The sequence below is a fragment of the Rhinoraja longicauda genome, chromosome 9 (assembly GCF_053455715.1).
Source record: "Rhinoraja longicauda isolate Sanriku21f chromosome 9, sRhiLon1.1, whole genome shotgun sequence".
NCBI lineage: Eukaryota > Metazoa > Chordata > Chondrichthyes > Rajiformes > Arhynchobatidae > Rhinoraja > Rhinoraja longicauda.
Genome location: NC_135961.1, coordinates 24,379,518 through 24,401,553, shown reverse-complemented (window position 1 = coordinate 24,401,553; position 22,036 = coordinate 24,379,518).

The window sequence follows — 22,036 nt, the reverse complement described above, 5'->3', positions numbered from 1 at the left end:
CATCACAGGCACATAAATTACATATAGATTCTATAGTTTATAAGATCATACAGTCATTACTTATTGGAGCAGAATTAGGCCATTCGGCCCATCAAGTCTACTCCATCATTCAATCATGGTTGATCTATCTTTCCCTCTCAATCCTATTCTCCTGCCTTCTCCCTTTTACCCCTGACACCTTTACTAATCAAGAATCTGTCAATCGCCACCTTAAAAATACCAGAGACTTGGCCTCCACAGCCTGTGACAATGAAAAGAGCCAAGATACTAGAGTGTTTTATGTTAGATGTGTCCCAGATAGAACAATGAAATCCTTACTTGCAGCAGCACAACAGAATATGTAAACATAGTACACTGTAAACAATATAGTAAACGAGAGAAAAAAAAGTTCAGTGTGTATATATACACATACTCACAAATATATATATATATATATATATATATATATATATATATATATATATATATATATATATATATATATATATATATATATATAGTGCATTCAGAAAGTATTCAGACTCCTTCACCTTTTCCACATTTTGTTACGTTACAGCCATTTTAAAATGGATTAAATTCTTTTTTTTTGTTATCATCAATCTACACACAATACCCCATTATTTAAAAAAAGTGAAAACAGGTGTTTCGAAATTTTTGCAAAGTAACTAAAAAGAAATTACTAAAATATCTGCGTGGGTTTACTCCGAGATCTTTGGTTTCCTCCCACACTCCAAAGACGTACAGGTATGTAGGTTAATTGGCTGGGTAAATGTAAAAATTGTCCCTAGTGGGTGTAGGATAGTGTTAATGTACGGGGATCACTGGGCGGCACGGACTTGGAGGGCCAAAAAGGCCTGTTTCCGGCTGTATGTATATGATATGATATGATATCACATTTACATAAGTATTCAGACCTTTTACTCAGTACTTTGTCGAGGCACCTTTGGCAGTGATTAGAGCCTCAAGTCTTCTTGAGTATGACGCTACAAGCTTGGCACACCTGTATTTGGGTAATTCCTCCCATTCTTCTCTGCAGAGGTTGTTTGGATATATGGAACAAGTTGACAGAGGAATTGGGAAAGGCAGGCAAATGTACAGTTTTAAAGACATTTGCACAGGTTCATGGAAAAGAAAGGTTTGGAATGCAGGCAAATGACATTATCTCAGGATGGCGCCTTAGTTGGAATGGCCAAGTTGTGCTGAAGGGCCTGTATCCTCCCTGAAAAAAAATATTACTATGTGTAACATGTCTTTGTGAATTGGGGATAATGTGCATCTGTGTGAACCTTGGGGGGATTATAGTGATTTTCTGTGAATTGAGCCAGAGAACTCAACTATGAACTGAAGAGTTAATACTGAGTGAAGATCATGAAACAAACCCACATATTATTTGGGATGGCAATTCACTGGGAAAAGGGCCTCTCAAAATAATCTTCATGAAAGGTAGAATGGAGAACTGATTTGTGAAGTATTATGTGTGAAGAATGGCTTTCTTAAGCTTGGTAAGGATGATTCTACTCATACAAAAGGGAGTAAATGAAGTTGGATGGTAACTCTACACAAAGTTGATGAGCAAAGTTTGAAAAAAACAATACAAAGTTTATCATGTTAAAAACTAGAAAAAAAACAACCAGCAATTTGGAAAAACAAATCCCTCTCTCCATTTAAAAATGGTCCCAGTCAGCATGGATTTATGAAGGGGAAATCATGCCTGCCTAATCTTTTGGAATACTTTGAGGATGTAACAAGTAGAATGGATAAGGGGGAGCCAGTGGATGTGGTGTATCTGGACTTTCAAAAAGCCTTTGACAAGGTCCCACACAAGAGATTGGTGAGCAAAATTAGAGCACATGGTATTGGGAGTAGGGTATTAACAGGGATAGAGAACAGGGACAGGAAGCAAAGAGTAGGAATTAACGGGTCCTTTTCAGAATGGCAGGCAGTGACTAGTGGGATGCCGCAAGGCTCAGTGCTGGGACCCCAGTTACTTACAATATATATTAACAATTTAGATGAGGGAATTAATAAGTTTAATAATAAGAATAATAAGTTTAATAAGAATAGGTTAATTGGCCAAGTATGCATATAAAAGGAATGTGCCTTGGTGCTCCGCTCACAAATGACAACACAAACATAGTTAACAATTAAGAATAAAGCATAACCACATCAAAACAATAAGGATTCAACATTGCGGTCTAAACGTGGGTGAAAATAAACCAGAGCAAAAAAAAGACTACAGACTTTGGTTATTGAGTAGAACTATCACTCGTGTAAAAAAAACTGTTTTTATGTCTGGCTGTGGCTGCTTTGACAGTCCGGAGTCGCCTTCCAGAGGGAAGTGCTTCGAAGAGCTTGTGGCCAGGGTGAGAGGGGTCAGAGATGATCTTGCCCGCTCGCTTCCTGGCTCTTGCAGTGTACAGTTCGTCAATGGGGGAAAGTTGCAGCCAACAACCTTCTCAGCTGTGCGAACGATCCGTTGCAGCCTCCGGATGTCGTGCTTGGTGGCTGAGCCAAACCAGACCATGATGGAGAAGGTGAGGATGGACTTAATGATAGCAGTATAGAATTGGACCATCATTGCCTGTGGCAGATTGTGTTTCTTCAGTTGCTGCAGGAAGTACATCATCTGTTGGGCCTTTTTTGACTGTGGAGTTGATGGTGGCCCCCCATTTGAGGTCCCTGGAGATGATGGTTCCAAGGAACTTAAATGACTCCACAGATGTGACTATTGTGTTGTTGATGGTGAGTGGGGGGAGGGGAGGGGGATCTCTTCGAACGTCTACAATTAATTCCACTGTCTTGAGAGCATTGAGCTCCAGGTTGTTGCGATGGCACCAGGACTCCAGCTGTGTCACTTCCCCTCTGTAGGCAGATTCCTCCCCATCCTGGATCAGTCTAATCTGGGTAGTGTCATCCGCAAACTTGAGGAGCTTGACAGAGGAGTCTGTGGAGGTGCAGTCGTTGGTGTAGAGAGAGTAAAGGAGAGGGGAGAGTACGCAGCCTTGCAGTGCTCCTATGCTGAGGGTCTGTGGGTCCGAGATGTGCTTTCCCAGCCTCACATGCTGCTTCCTGTCCATCAGGAAGTTGATGATCCACTCTTAGAGGGGTTCAGGCACAGTCAGCTGGGAGAGTTTGTAGTGTAGTAGCTCTGGCACAATGGTGTTAAAAGCAGAGCTAAAGTCCACAAACAGAATCCTGGCATAGGTCCCCTTGCGGTCTAGGTGCTGGACGATGAAGTGCAGGCCTAGGTTGACTGCGTTGTCCACCGATCTATTGGCCCTGTCAGGTCGGGTGAGTGCTCCAGAGTGCTTCCCACAGGTCCTCCTCCGTTTCAAGTCCTTGAACGCAGTCACAGCCCCGCCGACGTGTATGTCCAAATAATCCAGCGAGTAAGAGAAATCCGGAACAATGTTTGAAGGTACCGTATGTCTGATGTTAAGGAGTACCTCTCTCGTGAAAGTGATCTTTAAGGGATAACTGACATCTCCAGGTTTGCGAATGACACAAAGCTGGATGGCAGTGTGAGCTGCGATGAGGATGTTATGAGGCTGCAGGGTGACTTGGATAGCAGTGAGCAGTTCTCTGGCCTAAATACGTTGCTGTGGGATGGCTCCCTTCAGATTCCCTTTCAACCACTGAATGGATCTGCTTCCAGAAGAGCCGTGGTTGAGGGTTTCCACCAGTCAGTGTTAACTGCTTCTCTGTCTTTAATAAACTCACCTCTTTGGCTTGGCACTCTGGGGGTTTGAATTGGCTTTGGGTATTTGGATCAGAGATGGATTTGACAAAACTGAGGAATCTGGGCATTCATGGCCATCAATGTTTAGTTTAGTTTAGAGAAACAGTGCAGAAACAGGCCCTTTGGCTCACTGAGTCCTCGCCAACCAGTGATCCCCGCACACTAGCACTATCCTACACACACTAGGGACAATTTACAATTCCACCGAAGCCAATTAACCTACAAAGCTGTTCGTCTATGGGGTGTGAGAGGAAAACCGGAGATCCCAGAGAAGACCCACATGGTCATAGGGAGAATGTACAAATTCCGTACTGACAGCACCCGTAGACAGGATCGAACCCGGGTCTCTGGTGCTGTAAGGCAGTAACTCTACTGTGCTGCTCCTCAAGTTAGACTTCCTGCATTCTTTCCATCTCACTTCCAGCTGAACCTTGGCCTTTAGTGCCTGCAGAGCAGTTTGTTGTCTCTTCAGGCGTAGTGGAGCTTCCAGTGCAGGTGTGACTTTGTTTGCAGTTAATTATCTCCCAGACCTCCAAAGCCACAGGGAAGGGAAGGGTCATGTCACAGCCACTAATTGTGGTGGATTTCACGGGCCGTTAAAACACTCTGTGGGCTCTCTTCAGCTTTGGTTGAATGGAATATGACAGATATTCAACGAAAAAACATGTTATTAAGCCTGATAACTAAGTGTTTGTAAATTCAGATATAATTGCATAAAATATTGGAACTGAACTTAATGTTTTGAATTATATTTATTTGCAATTGTATTTATGCATATAATTGTATTTATGTATAGTCTACCTGATTTGTTCGGATAGTATGCGAAACCAAGCTTTTCACTGCACCTTGGTATACGTGACTTTAATAAATCTAAACCTAAATCTGTTTTTGGTGGTAACTAAGAACATTAGCAACAACATCAATTTTAAATTATATAATTCCTTAATTCCTTCGATGCGGTAAAAATTCCCAATACAACCCAACAATATTTCGGACAACGCTGTCAAAAATTGGAGAAGTTGGTGAACGAGATAGATTTTAAGAAGTATTTTAAAGGAAGCTGAGATAGATAGTGAGTATGAGAGACAAGTAATATGGTGGTGTCTGCCAATAATACAGTAAATCAAGTATAAGCATAGGGAAAAGGGTAGAATTAGAAGAGAAAAAGAGATCCAAAAAACACCCATACCACATAATATAAACTCTCATAAACCAGGGATGAGCCATGATCACATTGAATGGTGGTGCTGGCTCGAAGGGTCGAATGGCCTACTCCTGCACCTATTGTCTATTGTCTATAGAAGCAAGGAACTGCAGATGCTGGTTTACAAAAAAAGACAAAATCTGCTGGAGTAACTCATCAGGTCAGGCAGCATCTTGAAAGAACACGAATAGGCACTGTTTCAGGTCGGGCTGACTTAAAATGTCATCTATCCATGTTTTCCAGAAATGCTGCCTGACCTGTTGAGTTACTCCAGCACTTTGTGCCTTTTTTTCCTCATAAATCATAGCCAAAAGAAAACACTACAAGTATCAGAAATACCAAAATAAAGGCACAGAATGCTAGGAGTGCTCAGCTGATTATGCAGCATATGTGTGGGGTGAAACAGAGCTGATTTTTGGCTCAACAGTGAGTCTGTTTCTCCCCCCACTGATGCAGCCTGACCTGTTGAGTATTTCCAATATTTTCTGGTTTTGTCTCATAAGTCAGATCTTCTGTCAAAAAATCCTCACCAGCTTCAGTGTCTTAAAGTGCTGCCAACTGAAGAAGGAATCTCCAGGAAGATGAGAAAATTGAGAAAGTTTGTAAAATGGTCAAGTTAAGTGCCTTATGTTCTGGAAAAGGGTTGTGGGAAATTAAATCAATGTAGAGAAGGTAGTTTAAAGGTCCTGTTAGAAGAGGCAGTGCAGTGATCAGAATAGGGAACAGCTTAGATTGTGAAGCAGTTAATTAGAACAAAGATAGTTATGTGTGGGAGTTAGAATTTAGGATTATGCATAGAAAAGCAAGTTCACGGGATAAGCAAGATATGATAAGGATGGAAAAACAGGCCTACAAATCTCTCTGCACACACTGATGGCCAAAGGGGGAGTCATTATCTACAGGAATAATGGGGTAACCACAGTCAGGCAATTCCCACATAAATCAACACTTCATTAGCATAGTCCCCAATTACAAAAAACAAGATCATGGCGATTTATTGAGGAATTACAGGATCTGCATGTAACTATTGCGACATGAATGCTGCACAGTAACAACGTTTTTTTTGGGGATCATTGAAGCACCTTTCAGCACTCAACCGACATGCTTATGCTGTAAGCAAGGCCAAAATAAATTGAAGATTGACACAAAATGTCGGAGTAACTCAACGGGACTGGCAGCATCTCTGAAGAGAAGGTGATGTTTTGGGTCGAGACCCTTCTTCAGATTGTTTGAGAATCCTACCACAGCTATGTGAGTTTTCTATGTTGTGTTGTTCAGTCTGAGTGGTAATTAAGGGAGCGAGTGGGCTCCACATGAAAGCCAGACCTTGAGTACGGGTAAACATGCAACATTCGTCCAACGAAACATGCACTTTAACTGCGTCTCAGCAAACATCAATGAAATAGTTTTTAATTCTGGGTAGGTATGGAGAGGGAACAATTGGGAATTTTTGCCTGTATCTGCCTGGAGTGTGCTTTGAAATCCAGGCCACTTTACCATAGTGATGGCCAAACATCAGGCCTTGATTTGGCTTCTGCCTGTTGTCATTGACTGGAAAAATATTAGATGACCAAGAAGATAAGTATGCTGTGGGATCTGGGGAGGACGATGGGCTGAATGTCTCTTCCTGAATGCTTGTGGTCCTGACCAGTGGTTCTTCCATCTACACAAAATAAACAAGCTTGTTTTTCTAGGCCCCTGTGGTTAATCATCTGATAAATGCTCCACAGGTAAGACAAGCTTGTTATAAGGTTACATGCAGCAAAAAGGCTCCCAAGCAACTAGGTAGGTACCTTAAATGCATTGTGGACGACCCTGTGAAAGTTCGCAGTGGACATGAGCTCTACAGCAAGGCAGCAGACAATCTAACCTAGGGCTTCTCCTCTGCCTATAAACAGAATGAGGCAGAGTCAATCATATAATCTCCAGGAACGTGACCTTGGGGTCCAAAACCATAACTCCCTGAAAGTGGCAACACAAGTAGATAGAGTGGTAAAGAAGGAATATGGTATGATTGGTTTAATAGGTTGGGGTGTTGAGTATAAGGGTCAGGAAGTCATGATGCAGCTTTGTAGGGCTTTGGTTCGGCCACATTTGGAGTATTGTGTTCAGTTATAGTCGCCCCATTACAGGAAGGATGTTTAGTTTAGTTTAGAGATACAGTGTGGAAACAGGCCCTTTGGCCCTTCAAATCCACAAGGACCAGCAATCACGCACACACTAGTTATGTCCTACATGTGGACACTTTGGAAATAGTACAGAGGAGGTTTGCTGGAATTATGCCTATATTAGAGGATGTAAGCAACCAGAAGAGGTTGGACAGACTCGGATTGTTTGCCCTGGAACACTGGAGGTTGAGGGAAGTGTACAAAATTATGAGAGAGTGTAGATACGGTAATTTTTCAAAACATTTTTCCCAGGATGGAAAAATCCAATACGAGGGTGCATAACTTTAAGGTGAGAGGAGCAAAGTTTAAAGGAGATGAGCAGGACTTGTTTTTGGATATGAGGCTGTTGAGTGTCTGGAATGCGCTGCCAGGGGTGGTGGTTCAGGCAAATAAGAAAGTGGCATTTAAGAGACTTTGAATAGATATATGAATATACAGGGAATTGAGGGATATGGATCATGTTCAGGCTGATAAGTGCTGGGATTGGCATTATGTTCAGCACAGACATTGTGGGCAGAAAAGCCTGTTCCTGTACTATAGCGTTCTATGTTCTGTGAAATGAAATCCAGCAAGATGCTGCCATTTTCAGATGATTATATAAAGTACAAGAGATGAAGGAAATACAATATTTCTGGAGGCACCGATCTCCGTGATGGATTATTGGATAGGTGCTCTTTGATCAAAACAATTTTTGGAATTCATATTACTCAATCACATTGCAATCTGTTCTCATGATTATACCTCTGTGTGAGTTATGACTGTAGTGTGCAGCTCATAGCAAACTGGGATTTATGTTAATGTCAGTGCATTTTTGTGGAACACTCATTAAAACACCAGCACTATAGCAGTAACTGCTGCCCTCATTGATCACAGGAGCTTAGTGCTGCCCATTATTACCCAGGGGTCCAGGTGTATGAATATATTTAAACTCCAGCCACAATCTGTAGGGAGTTCCAGAATAGACTAACACAGTGGAGCAGCTGGTAGAGTTGGTGCCTCACAGCGCCTGAGACCTGGGTTCGATCCTGACATCGGGTGCTGTCTGCGTGGAGTTTACACGTTCTTCCAGTGACCCCGTGGGTTTCCTCCGGGTGCTCCAGTTTCCTCCCACATCTCAAAGATGTGTAGGCTTGTAGGTTAACTTCCCTGTTGTAAATTGCCACTGGTGTGTAGGGAGTGGAGTTATCCCTCAGCAGAATTCATAATAGGTGTAGGAGCTATTTTGCGTTTATTAGTTATTTTTGAATATTATTATATTATTTGTATCCTGTTGTATTATTTTTGTACACCAGGGGATTGTCCTGAGATGAATGTTGGTTTACGTATATGGACTGGGAGGTGCCATGGGCAGGGGCAGGGGCAGATTATGAGTATAATTTGCCCAGCACTGACGTAATGCTTCAGTGTGATAACGAGGAGTCTACTGAACACAGGGTTTAGTAGCCATACGATGAAGTCTGCTGAGATATAGGGTCTTAGCAGTAACAGCTCGCGAAGGAACGAGGGTAAGATAGTAAGATCTTGCCAGATTAACAAACAGATTGATACAATGGATATGCCAATCTTTGTATTATTGCTTGAATAAACGATTAATGATACTGAGACGTTGTGAAGATCTTTCTGTTGTTATCTGCGTGGAAGAAATATCGCTCCCTTTCCTTTGCCAAATGGTAAGCTTTGGGGCTTTATAGGGAAGACTAAAGTTGCCACTACAATAGGTTTATTATTACTGGCTGGTCTGTGTGATGGACTGGGCTACATCCACAACTCTATGAAATTACTTGTGGTTTTGGGCAGAGCTGTGTGGAACTAAGCTGTGATGCATCCAGATAGGATGCTTTCTGCGGTGTACCTGTGGTCTTAAATCAGTAAGAACAATTGTCGTACTCTTGGTGTAATGTCTCAGTATTAATCGACTGTTCTTGCACTCTTGTACTTAGGTATGATTGTGTCTGTGTATAGTAGGATTTTTACTGAGCTGTATGGAAAAAAGTACTTTCACCATACCTAGATACACGTGACAATAAAGTACCATTGATGTGAAAATGGGGTAACATAGAACTAGTGTAAACAGGTGATAGATAGTTGGCATAGATAGTTGACATAGAGTTGGCATAGATAGTTGCCATAGGTGGGCCAAAGGGCCTGTGTCCATGCTTTATCTCTAAAAAGTCCTGAAGGAAGACAATGGAGTGATTGAATCAATTTCCCAGTCCTACTGGCTGGAGTTACACTGACTTGTTAATTATTTCCCATGGAAAACCTACCCTGGACTTCCTCTGCTGATCCCACACCTCCCTGCTGCCTATCCCCCCTACCCCCACCCTCATCACAAGCCATCCCCATTGCCCCTATGTTGAGGTTTTATTTGCTTTTGCAGACTTGTTGAACCAGTTGTGTTTGTCTCATGTAGTTTGGATGTAGTTGGTCGCAGGAGACTTGTGAAAGAAGCCAAATTAATCGGCAGGTTTTGCTGAGATAGATGGCAGTCACTTTTTGACGTCAGCTTTTGATTTGGTCTTCCTAGGTGCAGGGTATTACATTATTCGTCAGCGTGCCAATAGCTTTTCACATTTTTCTTAGCCTGCAGAGGTTCAATTACTGCTTGTCTTCCCAGTGTGAATTTAATCATTGTGCGGAAAGTGATGTGATCAACAAAAACAAAGAATGGGAATTTTATAAATGAAGGATCTGTCTTCACTGAGGAAGATACATACAATCTCCCAAATGTTCTAGGGGCCGGAGAACCTAGGGTGATGGAGGAACTGAAGGAAATCCACATTAGGCAGGAAATGGTTTTGGGTAGACTGATGGGACTGAAGGCTGATAAATCCCCAGGGCCTGATGGTCTGCATCCCAGGGTACTTAAGGAGGTGGCTCTAGAAATAGTGGAAGTATTGGAGATCATTTTTCAATGTTCTATAGATTCAGGATCAGTTCCTGTGGATTGGAGGATAGCAAATGTTATCCCACTTTTTAAGAAAGGAGGGAGAGAGAAAACGGGTAATTATAGACCAGTTAGTCTGACATCAGTGGTGGGGAAGATGCTGGAGTCAATTATAAAAGACGAAATTGCTGAGCATTTGGATAGCAGTAACAGGATCGTTCCGAGTCAGCATGGATTTACGAAGGGGAAATCATGCTTGACAAATCTACTGGAATTTTTTGAGGATGTAACTAGGAAAATTGACAGGGGAGAGTCAGTGGATGTGGTGTACCTCGACTTTCAGAAAGCCTTCGACAAGGTCCCACATAGGAGATTAGTGGGCAAAATTAGAGCACATGGTATTGGGGGTAGGGTACTGACATGGATAGAAAATTGGTTGACAGACAGAAAGCAAAGAGTGGAGATAAATGGGTCCCTTTCGGAATGGCAGGCAGTGACCAGTGGGGTACCGCAAGGTTCGGTGCTGGGGCCCCAGCTATTTACGATATACATTAATGACTTAGATGAAGGGATTAAAAGTACCATTAGCAAATTTGCAGATGATACTAAGCTGGGGGGTAGTGTGAATTGTGAGGAAGATGCAATAAGGCTGCAGGGTGACTTGGACAGGTTGTGTGAGTGGGCGGATACATGGCAGATGCAGTTTAATGTAGATAAGTGTGAGGTTATTCACTTTGGAAGTAAGAATAGAAAGGCAGATTATTATCTGAATGGTGTCAAGTTAGGAAGAGGGGATGTTCAACGAGATCTGGGTGTCCTAGTGCATCAGTCGCTGAAAGGAAGCATGCAGGTACAGCAGGCAGTGAAGAAAGCCAATGGAATGTTGGCCTTCATAACAAGAGGAGTTGAGTATAGGAGCAAAGAGGTCCTTCTACAGTTGTACCGGGCCCTGGTGAGACCGCACCTGGAGTACTGTGTGCAGTTTTGGTCTCCAAATTTGAGGAAGGATATTCTTGCTATCGAGGGCGTGCAGCGTAGGTTCACTAGGTTAATTCCCGGAATGGCGGGACTGTCGTATGTTGAAAGGCTGGAGCAATTAGGCTTGTCTACACTGGAATATAGAAGGATGAGGGGGGATCTTATTGAAACATATAAGATAATTAGGGGATTAGACACATTAGAGGCAGGAAACATGTTCCCAATGTTGGGGGAGTCCAGAACAGGGGCCACAGTTTAAGAATAAGGGGTAGGCCATTTAGAACGGCGATGAGGAAGAACTTTTTCAGTCAGAGAGTGGTGAAGGTGTGGAATTCTCTGCCTCAGAAGGCAGTGGAGACCAGTGCGTTGGATGCTTTCAAGAGAGAGCTGGATTGAGCTCTTAAGGATAGCGGAGTGAGGGGGTATGGGGAGAAGGCAGGAACGGGGTACTGATTGAGAATGATCAGCCATGATCGCATTGAATGGCAGTGCTGGCTCGAAGGGCTGAATGGCCTACTCCTGCACCTATTGTTAAAAAAATTTAAAAAATTAAAAAAAAGGAACAGAGGCCAACGTAGTGCTTTTTCTGAGAACCCACTTCATTTTCTCAGCATCTTCTGAGAAAATCATCATGTTCTATTCAATAGTTCTGCTGGTACGATGCACATTAAAGCTGATCGCTCAATTGCCCAGCATCTGTCTCACAGCTGGATGAGTAGCAGTCAAAGACTGGGAAAGAAGTCCCCTTTGAATTCAATGTCCTATCTGATGTAATTTACAAGCTTATGTATGGTATGAACATAGAATTTTTCAATTTCAGGCAACCTCTCACTAAATGCCCCTCCCACCTCAACCCCCCCCCTTTCTTTCCCACAACCCCTCCCCATCTTCACCCCCTTCCCTCCCCTGCGCCCCACCTGGACTCCCCTCCAACCACTCCCCACCGCACAGCTACTTACTTCCCTCTGGCTTCACAATCCGCAACTCTTAAACCTGTCTCACACTTTCCTTCCTTTCTTATGTCTGGCCTTTGTTCCAACCATCTGCCTATTAAAAACACCCATCGCCTATGTCGACCTATTACCCGCCACGCTTTGTCCTGCTTCTCCCCTTTTATAGATTTCTTTTTCCCTCCCACAATCTGTCTGAAGAAGGGTCTCAACCCGAAATGTCACCTATCCATGTTCTCCAAAATTGTTGCCAAACTGCTTAATTATCTAAATCATAGAATCAGAGAACTGTTACAGGACAGAAGAACATTCTTCCCATTTAAACCTTGGTACGAAGATCTGCTAGGAATAATGTGCAGGAAGGAACTGCAGTTGCTGATCTGTGCTGAAGATAGGCACGAAATGCTGGAGTGACTCAACAGGTCAAGCAGCATCTCTGGAGAAAAGGAATAGGTGATGTTTCAGGTTGAAACCCTTCTGACCCAAAAAGTCACCTATTCCTTTTCTCCAGAGATGCTGCTTGACCCACTGAGTTACTCCAGCATTTTGTGTCTATCTTCAGCTAGGAATACCGTCGTGTCATATTGCTCACAAAACATGTTCCTGAAAATGATTTTCCCTCCTGTGTTTATCTAATCCCTTTAAATCGTTTCTACTTTTACTATCAATACTAGCAATAGATTTCAGATTATAAGGAGTATCCTCGTAAAACACATTTTCTTTCCATACCCCCTGGTATCCTTTTCCTAACATTTTGTATCATCTGCTATCGAAAATTATATTTCTCTACTTGGAGACACAAGGAACTGCGGATGTTGGAGTCTTGAGCAAAACACAAAGTGCTGGAGGAACTCAGTGGGTCAGGCAGCATCTGGCGAGGCAACGTTTCAGGTCAGGACCCAAGAGTCTGAAGAAGGGTCCCAACCTAAAAGGTCACCTGTCTATTCCCTCCACAGATGCTGACTGACCAGTTGTTCCTCCAGCACTTTGTGCTTTGCCTATCTCTCTTCAGACCCAGTTCTTGTTGTGATCTTGTCCATCTCTCAAACCCTTTAGGTTATGCTGCCACTGAGTACAAAATAAGTTTTCCACTCTGACTTCTGGCTGAAGTACTTCATCTCTAAAATCATCTTAGTAAATCTTGTCCACATCTATTTGAAGACCTTTACATCCTTTCCCAAATATGGTGACCAGAAGTGAATACAATAAACCGCGTAGCTTAATGCATGTTTTTATAAATATTCACAAAAACTTCCCAGTTTTTTTACTGGTCTTGATGTTGGTTTATTTTTGCCATATGTATAGTGAAAATCTTTGTTTCATATATGAACCCTTGGACTTGCAAATATATATATATATATATATATATATATATATATATATATATATATATATATATATATATATATATATATATATATATATATAGATACACATTTTATATTAATTCTTAGATCTGAAATGCCTCAATAACAACTCTTTCTACGTGTCTTTCCACCCTCAAGAACTAATGCAAAGTGACCGTATCTCATACTCTGTAGAGCTGTGTAATTTAGTGCTGCTCTCTTTATTCCTCTTTGCCCAAGTATATCCTTTCAAACCTCTTTGCTCCAAATGTTATTTGTCACCTATCTGCCCATTCAGCCAGCTTAACAATGCATTTTTTAATTTCAGTCTGCAATCTTCACCTACCTGTTCATTGATATTCCAAGCTTTATTGTATGTACATTTGGAGATATTACCCTGAACACACACATCTAAGTCATTAACATATTATCGGGTCCGAATGGATAACATGCAAAATAAAGCTTTTCACGGCGGAGCCGGCCGTCATCGGAAGCTGCGGGAGCGGCTGGGACTCGCCTTAGGCTCGGGCCGCTGCGGACCGTCCGGCGCGGCCTGCAACCACAACAACCTGACTGCGGGAGAAGACGGCAGGAGAAGGGAAAGACATTGTGGCCTTCCATCACAGTTGGGGTTGTGTAATTTTAATGCCTATTTAATGCTTTTATTGTTGGACTGTGGGTGACTGAATTTCGTCCAATATTGGATGACAAATAAAGCTATCTTGAATCTTGAATACCTCAGAACATGCGACAATAATAGACCAAAACCTATGCCGAAATCCATACCTAAAGTCATCCCGTTGTTTGTCAATCTGCAAACACAAGATGAAATCTTAGGAATCTCCCACAACTCTAAGAGAAATATTGGCACTTAGTGAGAAACAAAAACATCCAGAATTAACATTGCTAATGGCAGTAATGATCTGTTAAGAACTAGTGCAAAGTCATAGGAGGATGAAAAAGATACAGGTACCTCAAGATTACAGAACTGAGAGATGGTAAAAGCCATTGAGGCTGTAGAATGATGATAACATTTCACATGCACGATGTAGTGCTATGTTCATTATAAAAACCAGCTTCTGACAGACAGTTAAGCTGCCTCCTGGGCACCTTTAAGTTTATTTCAAAATAATTGTCGTAACTATTCAAAAGCAACATTGTTGTAGCAAAATCAATTTAATGACGTCATTCTCAATTAGGTTGGTGTAAGAACAGCTGAAGTTTAATTATTCTGTAGACTGCAATTATTTTTTTTATGGATTCAGCAGCAGTATGTACATTACTGTGTCGATAGAACTGTATTTTAAGAATTGTAAAAGAAGTATTATTGTGAGAGAAATGCTGCAGACTGTCCACTTAGGGTCATCAAAGAACATAAATATGAGAAATAGTTTCACATCAGACAGCCAGTTTGTGTGCTTCCAGAATGTTATTTTTGTTTATTCTCCCATGGGACTTGGGCACTTCTGGCCAGACCAACATTTAATTGCTGTTGTGAAGGTAGTGGTGAATTGATTTCTTAAGGCATTGCAGTCTATTTGATTAGAAACTCATATGCCGCCATTAGTGAAGGAAGTACAGGATTTTGACAGCCATGATGTGGGAATGATGATATATTTCCGTGTTAGCGTGGAGCGGATATTCTGTTGTGCCTGGTCTATTTGCCACTCTAGGTGTAAGTGGTTGGAAGTGCCTTAGCAAGTTGCTCCAGGCATCTTGTAGATGAAACATGCCATGGCCACAGTTACCAATGGTGGAAGCAGTGTGTGTTTAAATATTGGATCAAATGCTCATTCAATGTGCTCTTTTGGTTAGTTCAGTTCAGTTTAGTTTAGTTTTAGTTTCGAGATACAGGCCCTTCATTTCACTGAGTGCACTGACCAGCGATCACCCCATCCACTAGCACTATCTTACACACTAAGGACTATTTACGATTTACTAAAGCCAATTAAACTACAAACCTATACATCTTTAGAGTGTGGTAGAAAATCAGAGAAAACTCGGAGAAAACTCATGCGATCACATGGAGAACATGCAAACTCCATACAGACAGCACCTGTCAGGATTGAACCCGGGTCTCTGGCACTGTAAGACAGCAACTCTACCGCTGCACCACTGTGACGCCCTGTGCCGCCTTCCTCTTATCATATCATATCATATATATACAGCCGGAAACAGGCCTTTTCGGCCCTCCAAGTACGTGCCGCCCAGCGATCCCCGCACATTAACACTATCCTACACCCACTAGGGACAATTTTTACATTTACCCAGCCAATTAACCTACATACCTGTACGTCTTTGGAGTGTGGGAGGAAACCGAAGATCTCGGAGAAAACCCACGCAGGTCACGGGGAGAACGTACAAACTCCTTACAGTGCAGCACCCGTAGTCAGGATCGAACCTGAGTCTCCGGCGCTGCATTCGCTGTAAAGCAGCAACTCTACCGCTGCGCTACTGTGCCGCTCTTCTGGAAGGTGTTGAGCTTATTGCTTGTGGTTGAAGCTGCAGTCACTAAGCCAAGTGGCGAATATTTCATCACATTCCTTGTAAGATATATAACATGAGTTGGTACCACTTTAAAAACTGTAGGATGTAACCAAATATTGTTTCAGTGTAGATACTGTCAGAAAGTCTGCCTTCATTGCAGAGATATCTAGAAGTTCTCTCCATCTCATGACACGGCACTGTAAAATAATCTGCTTTTTACCATGAGTGAAGCACTGTATTTTCTTAATTTAAAATATTGAATATCTTTCACATCTGAGGAAGCAATATTGGGAAACTCGTGTGAAAAACCCATGGCTGGCCAGGAGATGACCCAATCACTGCAGAGTTCTAGACTGCCCAATAATCACAAGGTATGAAACCTAGAACATAGAATGGTGCAGCACAAAGACAGGCCCTTCGGCCCGCAATGTCTGTGCTGAACATGATGCCAAGATCATCACTTGTCTATCTGCACACAACCCATATCCCTCCATTCCCTGCATATCAATAGGCTTATCCAAAAGACTTTTAAATGTCACTAACATATCTGCTTCAATCAACACCCCTGCCAACGTGTTCCAGGCACTCACCACCTGCTACATCTGTTTGCAAAATAGTTGCAATATATAAGATCGTCCTGACCTTTGGCCAGCGATTGGTAAGGAAACCAGCGTATGTCCTTCCCACAAGTCAGAATGCTCCTCTTTTGGAGAAACAAGGAACTGCAGATTTTGTTACAAATTGGGGGTGAGAGGGTGGTGCAGTGGTAGAGTTACTGCCTTACAGCTCCAGAGATCCAGGTTTGATCCTGACTACAGGTGCTGTTTGTACCGAGTTTGATTGTGATCCCTGTGGCCACGTGGGTTTTCTCAGGGTGAGCCTATTTCCTCCCACACTCCAAAGACGTACAGATCTGTGGGTTAATTGGCTTTTGTAAAATTGTAAAATTGTCCCAAGTGGGTAAGATGATGCCAGTGAAAGGGGATCGCTGGTCGACGTGGACTCGGTGGTCCAAAGGGCCTGTTTCCGCACTGTATCTCTAAACTAAACCAAAGTAAAAGCACTTTGTTACTCCAGCTCCTGTCATGTCAGCCTACTGAGTCTGAGGGTGTTCTGGATCATCCTAAAGTAACTACTAAAGGCACTTCGATCCTAGAACCCGTGTAGGCAGACGAGATTGTTCTTATTTAGCATCATGTTCGGCATGGTCATTTTGGGCCGAAGGGCCTGTTCCTGTGCCATACTGTTGTATGTGAGAGGGATTATTGGAAAGACAAGGGGAATGTGGCACTCTGCATTCAACAACATTTCTTCCGAATTGATCGTTTCCTTAAGTAGTGAGCCTTGGTGATCTTATTAAGCTAAATGAAGACACAGGCAACTCTTCCTCATCATTTCCAATGACAGAGACAAGTAAAGCATCCAGAATCTTCATGCCTCAGGTTATGCTGCCGTAGTGCATCCAGAATAGATCTTATTTTTTTCACCCAGGCTTCAGACTTTGTCATCTTTACAGCACAAACTGTTAAACAGTGAACAAGGTCTCACAAAATAAGAATCTGGTGAATACCAGACCTAACAAAGAAGAGTCTCGACCCGAAACGTCACCCATTCCTTCTCTCCTGAGATGATGCCTGACCTGCTGAGTTACTCCAGCATTTTGTGAATAAATACCTTCGATTTGTACCAGCATCTGCAGTTATTTTCTTATAAGACCTAATGATCGATCTCTCCAGCCAATTAAATTCAACAGTACACAACAAAACAGACGGAACAATAAAGAAGGAAATAAAACGGGTTGGAGTCAGATTAGATAGGACAAGGAAAGAGTGGAGAAAAATGAAACACGAAGAAAAAAATATATATTTAAAATTGTATTTACCAATTCCAAAAAGGAACAAAAATTTCCAGCTTCAAATGTTCTGTTTCTGCATTCCCAGGTGAAGCTGCTTGTCAGCTCATAAATTATGTTCTAATACCAACAGCTTAGAACTTGCAGAACCTCGAACGGTACAGCACAGGAACAAGCATTTCACACCATAAAATCTGTGCCAAACATGATGCTGTAGCGACCATAGAGAATGGTCCAGGTCGTCGAACCCTCGGATTGGCCAGCGAGGTCACGTGGGAACGCGACCATGGGGATTGGTCCAGGGAACGACATCGCTGATTGGCCAGCGATGTCAGGTGCGCGTTTGGCGCCCGTTTTAGCCAGTTCGGCGAAGTCTTCAAGGAAGACAGTAAGTTTATATTGGTTGTCCTGTAACTTGTTGTTTATCTCTGTATTCGTGTATTGCGGCTGCAATAAACTTTGTCTACAACTAACGAGTTTCGGACTCGCCATATTGGTGACCCCGGACGTGATCTGGACGATCACCGACTGAGCAGGAACCCGACGCCTCGTTGACGATGACCGAGCAGGGCACACCGGAGTCAAGCGCGGCAGGCGTTCATCTTCCGTTATTTTGGACGTACGCACCGCAAGCTTGGTTTATCCACGCCGAGGCCCAATTCCATATAAAGAAGGTGTCGGACGATTCCACGAAGTACTTCTACCTCGTCAGCGCTCTATCGCCGGACACAACCAAGCGCGTGATGCGGTTCATCATGAATTCACCTGCGGAAGACAAGTATGAAGCCATGAAGAAGGTATTACTGCGAACCTTCGGGTTAAATAAGCATGGTGGTGCGGCAAAACTTCTGCACCTACCGGAGCTTGGAGACCAACTGCCTTCCGTCCTCATGGCCGAAATGATGGTGCTAGCCGGTGAGCATACGGATTGCCCGATGTTTGAACAGGCATTCCGCGAGAAACTTCCCGAGGATGTCCGACTGCTGCTTACGGATTGTTCTTTTAAGGACCCCGAAGCATATGCAGCGAAAGCGGACGCGCTCATAGCGGCAAAAAACAAGGCAAGTGGTTCAATCAACAAAGTCTCGACATCGGTGACCACGCCACAGCGACGGCAAGATGGCGCCACGTCTCCCGCCAATTCTCCGAAAGCCCGCCAAAAAGATCCGCACAAGCGTGGCTGGTGCTATTATCACCTACGATGGGGTAACGAATCCCGCAACTGTCGTTTGCCTTGTACCTTCGCGGGAAATGCCTCGGCCGATCGTACATAGGGGCAGTTACGATTGGCCAGAACCGGCGCCTCTATGTCCATGATCGATTCACGGACACAGAATTTTTGGTCGACACGGGAGCCATCGTCAGCATAGTGCCGCCGACCGACCTCGAAACCAGATCGGGTAAGACAGGTCCCACTCTCATCGCGGTTAATGGCAGCCCAATTCGCACTTTCGGTACACGGAAGATGTCCCTTGTGTTAGGCCTCCGCACGTACGAATGGCCATTCATCATAGCCGACGTCAAACAAGCGATCCTGGGCGCAGATTTTCTCTGGGCTTTTTCACTGATTCCTGATGTCCGCGGGAACGACCTCCGACCCTCCGCCGAAGATGAGCACGTCGCTCCGACAATCGCCTCCTCGCCCAGCCCTACTGTCCAGGCCGTCGTCGCGGCCCCCGACTCGTATGCTGCGATTCTGGCAGAGTTCCCAGAGCTGCTCGTCCAACGTTTTGACGCACCTTCGGCTAAGCACGGTGTGGTCCATCACATCCGCACCGAAGGCCCTCCCGTTTTCGCGCGGGCCAGGAGACTACCGCCAGACAAACTGGTGGTGGCAAGGGCGGAGTTCAGGAAGATGGAGGAAATGGGAATTGTCCGTCAGTCTGACAGCCCGTGGGCCTCGCCGTTGCACATGGTCTCCAAGGCATCTGGGGGGTGGAGGCCATGTGGCGATTATCGGCGTCTCAATGCTGTCACCACGGCTGATCGCTACCCCATACCGCACCTACAGGACTTTTCATCTGGGCTGGAAGGAGCGGTGGTGTTTTCCAAAATCGATTTGGTGCGAGGATACCATCAGATTCCGGTGCGACCGGAGGACATAGAAAAAACTGCAACTATTACTCCGTTCGGGTTGTTTGAATGGTTGCGTATGCCTTTCGGTTTAAAGAACGCGGCACAGGCTTTCCAGCGACTGATGGACCGCGTGGGCCGGGGTTTACCCTTTTTGTTTATTTATTTAGACGACATCCTGGTAGCCAGCCCCTCAGTGCAGGAACACCAGGCCCATTTGCGGACCGTGTTCCAGCGGCTCCAAGACCACGGGCTCATTATCCAACCCTCCAAATGTCAATTCGGCCTGCCCGCTCTCGATTTTCTAGGGCACAGAATTACTCCTGCCGGCGCCGCCCCTTTGCCCGAGAAGGTGGAGGCTATCCGGGCTTTTCCCAGGCCCACCACAGTAAAAGGGCTGCAGGAGTTCGTAGGCATGGTTAATTTCTACCATAGATTCGTTCCGGCAGCGGCGCGAGTCCTGCGCCCGCTTTCCCAATGCCTTGCAGGGAATCCGGTAGAGTTGTTGTGGTCCCCGGCCGCAGAGTCGGCTTTTACGGCAGCTAAGGCAGCCTTGGCAGACGCCACCATGTTGGTCCATCCGAGCCCCTCCGCCCCCACGGCCCTGACGGTTGACGCCTCTGACGTGGCGGTGGGTGGGGTTCTGGAGCAGCAGGTTGGTGGCCGTTGGCAGCCTTTAGCGTTTTTCAGCCGGCAACTAAATTCGGCCGAGCTGAAATATAGCGCATTTGACCGAGAGCTTCTAGCTCTCTATTTAGCTGTCCGTCATTTCAGGTATTTCCTCGAGGGCCGCCCATTTGTGGCATTTACGGACCACAAGCCATTAACATTTGCTTTTTTGAAAATGTCTGACCCATGGTCGGCCCGCCAGCAGCGGCACCTGACTGCTATCTCCGAATTTACCACAGATGTCCGTCATATCGCGGGTAAGCTTAATGCCGTTGCTGACGCCCTGTCTAGACCTGCTTTTCCCCCTATTTCGGCGGTGGACTGCGAAGTGGATCCCCAGGAGCTCGCGGAGGCACAGCTCCTGGCGGATACCGTTTCGACGTACCAGTCCACCACTTCGGGATTGAAGTTGGCCCAGGTAGCTTGTGGGTCGGAGGGAACGAAAGTCTGGTGCGATGTTTCTCTTCCTCGTCCCAGGCCGGTAGTACCGCCCTCCCTTCAGCGCCGGGTTTTCGATGCCATTCATGGGCTGGCGCACCCGTCCATCCGCTCCACCTCTGCCTTGGTGGCAGCGAGGTTTGTCTGGCATGGCCTGCGGAAACAGGTAGCGGGGTGGGCACGTTCCTGCGTGCCCTGTCAGACCGCTAAAGTCCAGCGCCACGTCCAGCCCCCCGTACAGGAGTTCGAAGTCCCGGCTTTTCGTTTTTTCCACATCCACGTGGATTTGGTCGGGCCTTTGCCTTCCTCCCGGGGCTACACCCACCTCCTCACGGTGGTGGATCGGTTCACCCGGTGGCCAGAGGCTTTCCCATTGTTTGATATCTCGTCAGCGTCTTGTGCTAGGACTTTGGCCCTTCATTGGGTAGCTCGTTTCGGGGTCCCGGCAGTTATTACAACTGACAGAGGGCCACAGTTCACTTCGTCCCTTTGGGCCGCGCTGGCGGAACTGTACGGGTCCAAATTACAACCCACAACTGCATATCACCCCCAGGCAAATGGACTCGTAGAAATGTTCCACCGCCAACTTAAGGCATCCCTCAGTGCAAGGCTTGAAGGCCCGGACTGGGTAGACCAACTCCCTTGGGTTCTTTTGGGCATCCGGACTGCTCCTAAGCCAGATCTCGGTGCGTCGTCCGCAGAGCTGGTATATGGCTCGACCCTTCGAGTACCCGGAGATCTGTTTCCGGACCCTTCAGCCCTGCTCCCTACAGTCCCATCAGCGTTAGCATCTCTCCGGGAACGGGTGGGCTCCCTGGCTCCAGTGCCGACTTCACGTCATGGGTGTCCTATGGTACATGAACCGTCTTCCCTGAAGGACTGTGAGTTTGTTTTTTTGCGTAAAGATGCCCATCGCGCCCCGTTGCAGAGGGTCTATCAAGGGCCGTTCCGGGTTTTACGTAAGGGAACGGCTACTTTCACCTTAGACATGGGCGGCAAGAGTGAACTCGTCTCGGTGTCCCGGCTCAAACTTGCCCATTTGGACCCGGATCAACCAGTCCTGGTCGGTCAAACCCCTAGAAGAGGCCGACCTCCGTTAGTTCCGCCCAGTCCACAAACCCCCGTTCCGACAGTTCCTCCAGGACCCCCCGTTTCGGCAGTTCCCCTAGGACCCCCCGTTTCGGCAGTTCCTCTAGGACCCCCCGTGCCGGTAGTTCCTCCAGAACCTCTCGTGCCGGCTGTTCC